General features: G+C 39.3%; 1 long non-coding RNA gene across 1 annotated transcript; it reads left to right on the forward strand.

Annotated features, from left to right (window-relative positions):
* The first annotated feature begins 1,231 nt into the window (after nt 1–1,231).
* LOC105556026 lies at nt 1,232–3,064 on the forward strand. Its single transcript, XR_001008529.1, has 3 exons — nt 1,232–1,866; nt 2,461–2,597; nt 2,821–3,064. It is a non-coding gene; the product is annotated as an uncharacterized LOC105556026 (long non-coding RNA).
* Nucleotides 3,065–3,460: the final 396 nt, after the last annotated feature.

The following is a 3,460-nucleotide window of genomic DNA, read 5'->3' on the forward strand; positions in this document are numbered from 1 at the left end:
AGCTCGGTGTAGCCGCGCGCAAGGGGTGGCTCTGCGCGGTCACTGGCCCGAGTTGAGGGAAAATTTCACCGAAAACTTCAATGGTTAATCGTATAATTAACTAAGTACACACAACACCATATATTCACCACCGTACCTCACCTTGCCACCCCTTGTGGGGTATATAAGAGCGGGTCGCCGAGCCGAAATTCGCACTCCGATCCGGATCATCGCGCTAGACTAGTCTGTCGAAGTGAGCTAGCTTGATTTTTGTGCGTGCGGACTTAGTATTTTCGCGTGCGTGCGGACCTAGAATTTTCGCGTCATCTCGGACTTAGTATTTTCGCGTGCGTGCGGACTCGGGAGATTGCGGCTCCTCCCCTTTTTTGTATTTACCACAAGCAAAGCGATATTAAAATCGATCATCCATAGCCGCAGCGTTTTCTTTTTTTTTTATTATTCATTCACAACTTTATTTCCTTCCCTCGAGACCTAGCGAAATCGGGAACCGAACATTTTGTCGATCGGCCGCGTACTGTCCGGCGAATTTCTCCAACGGTCTTCCTCACGTCCCACCCCTCGTCGGCTAGCGCTGTTTAAGCTGCCGCTTGCCGCTCCTTCCGACCGGCCCCTGGTTCATGGGCAAATCCTCTCCAAACGGCTCGCGCGCTGCCCACGTTCATGGCATGAAGCGTTATACAGCTTGCCGTTTTCCCTCCAATCCTGACGTTCGCCGGTCCTCGGGAGAGTAGCGTCGACCTAGGTTTCCTAAAACAGAAAGGGGAGATTAGCCGCCGCGCTTCGAGAATCCTCGACACTAGAATTACTAATCGGAAAATTTCCTACCGGTCCGTCTCCGATTCATCACCCGGCATATCATATATCGCGGGCAATTTGTAGATGGGCAAACGTCGTCGGTCAAGACGCGCCTGCTCGCGCTCTTGCAGCCGTCGCTGCAGCTCCTCTATAACAGCCTGTTGCTGCTGCAACTGCTGCAACACCTGTTGCAGCGTTGGCACGTCACCGTTGTTTGATGAATCTGCAAAGAAAAAGAAAAATTATAATACTCGTATATAAAATGTAACTATTTTGCACTAGACATGCGATAGATTAACATTGCGCCAACAAAATCTGGCAGTAGATTGTCAGTGGAAACCGAACCGAATCTATTATTTTGTAATCATTTTACCGGAGAATCCCAGTGAGGAATGATTCGTCGATCGACGTCGAAACGACGTCGAATCGATATCGACACCGTCGAATTGACGTCGACTCGACATCATTTCGACGTCGATCGACGGATCATTTCTCACTGGGATGTCACTTAAATAGTTTCAAAATCGCAGATTTTATTATACGCAGACCGTTATAAATCTCAAATATGTTTATAACCTATATAATACTTACGTGACATTTTGCGTATTTCGCTGCTTCTCTGCGATTAAAACAAATGAAGTTGCACACAGAGGTGCAAACTGTGGGGCCGAGCAGCATCGAAGTGTTACACTCGGTGCTCACGTACACAAGCGCAACCATGCCGTGTGCTGCAGAGCAGAGTGCTCTGCGCAGCACACGGACATGGTTGCGCTTGTGCGCGCGAGCACCGAGTGTAAGGGTGCCGTCCCATGGAGCGGAATAGCGTAACGCGGAACGAGAGCGGAACCAATCACGAGCGTTCCGCAGTTTTCAGTAGGTTTTAGCGGAATAACTTTTCGCAGTTGCGCGCAGTTAACATATACATACATCTGTATATACACACACACACACACGGGACTAGAAAGTCTTCTTAGCAATAACGTAGTGCAATAAAAACGTTGTATGTGTTAAACAAGATAAGCAGTAAAATAAGCTACAAGAAAAATGAGCAGCGTTAAATCATCACAATTAGTAAGTATATAAGGTTAAGGCTGATTTATGGTGGTAGTAACCATTAACCTATATCGGATTAGATATTACTATAAAAGGCCCAGCAAACACAGCATTGCAACAACGTTGCGGCAATGTTATAACATTGCTGTAACGTTGCTTTAACGTTGCTACAATATTGTGCAATGTTCCATGTTTGCTAGGGGTCTAGTATCCAAAAAATAGGTAAAGGTCAAATATGATTGTGAGGTTTTTGTTATTTTTCATAATGAATTCTTCATATCCTTATGTAAAGCTGTATATGTCTAGATTAATGATTACGAGCTTCATAAATTACCTTAATGTTTATTGTGAGTTTACTTTAAATAAAAGTTTTAAAATTGAAATGTTTGTTTCACCGTGTAAAGGAACATTGCAGAATTTATTTGAATCGCAATTGAATTATTTATAATATATATGGTATTTTACGTTTCTCATATACGTGAGATATATCAAGTGACTAGACCTGCTTTTGTATATGAAATACCATAACGTCAGTTAATTTTGTCCTCTATTTTAGGATGATTATCTCTATACATGTACTAAATGTATTAATAATAATTGATCTGTACACAGAGCAAAAAATGTGGATACTGTGGATGGATTGTAACAAAGAATATGGACTTGTTACAACATTCGTGCTTCTCTGAATATGACAAAGCCACAAACATGATTTATAATTTATATCGATGAGAATAACATCATAACTATAGGTAAGTTTATCCTTATTTATCATTCACGAATTGTAAGTATTACAATTGTAATTATTTACTAGAAAATTTGGAAAACTCCGTTATTTTGTCCTCTCTTCTGCATTACAGTCAAATTTATTTACAGTATTTATTGTACTGTAAATAAATACAGTATTACAGTATTTATTTATTATCTATTTACAGTAAATAAATCTAGATTTGATAATGTCTATATACTTTTCAGTAAATAAAGATACCGATACTCTTCCCGAACAGGATGTCAATCTTCTTGAATTACAAGATACAGAAATAACAACGGACGAACTTCTAATAGCATGTGTTGCTCAGAAGCCTGCTTTATATGATCACCGGTTACCGATTGCCGAGCGGACATTATTAAAAAAAAATGCTCTCTTTATTTATGCTTCTCTTTTATTGCATTCTCACGTTGTACCATTTTTTAATATATTATATATAATTTTAACACATTCTTTTTGACTTCTCTCTGATATAATGATTGTCTCCATTTCTTCCAATACTTGTAGATGCATAATAATGCAAGTTTAGAATCCATCACAATGATTTCCCTGTAGTCAATATATAAATTATACATAAAATACAATATTTATATAATGTTGTTAATATATTCCTTAGAGAACATGCATGTCTAAAAGGTGTCTTAAAGATGTCTTTTAGACATGCATGTTCTCTGGGTCTACAAGTATAATATTTCACTATATATATCTTATATTACCTGTAAATTATTATTAAGTTATCAATTTTGTTATCCCTTACCAGTGTAAGTAACAACTAATAATTTATCTTGTCTTCACCTGCTGTTTCACGGTGTTTCACGAATTTAACACACACACAAAGTATATGTA

Source organism: Vollenhovia emeryi, unplaced genomic scaffold (genome assembly GCF_000949405.1).
Source record: "Vollenhovia emeryi isolate VEMERY1.0 unplaced genomic scaffold, V.emery_V1.0 DF940425.1, whole genome shotgun sequence".
In the NCBI taxonomy this organism is placed as follows: domain Eukaryota; kingdom Metazoa; phylum Arthropoda; class Insecta; order Hymenoptera; family Formicidae; genus Vollenhovia; species Vollenhovia emeryi.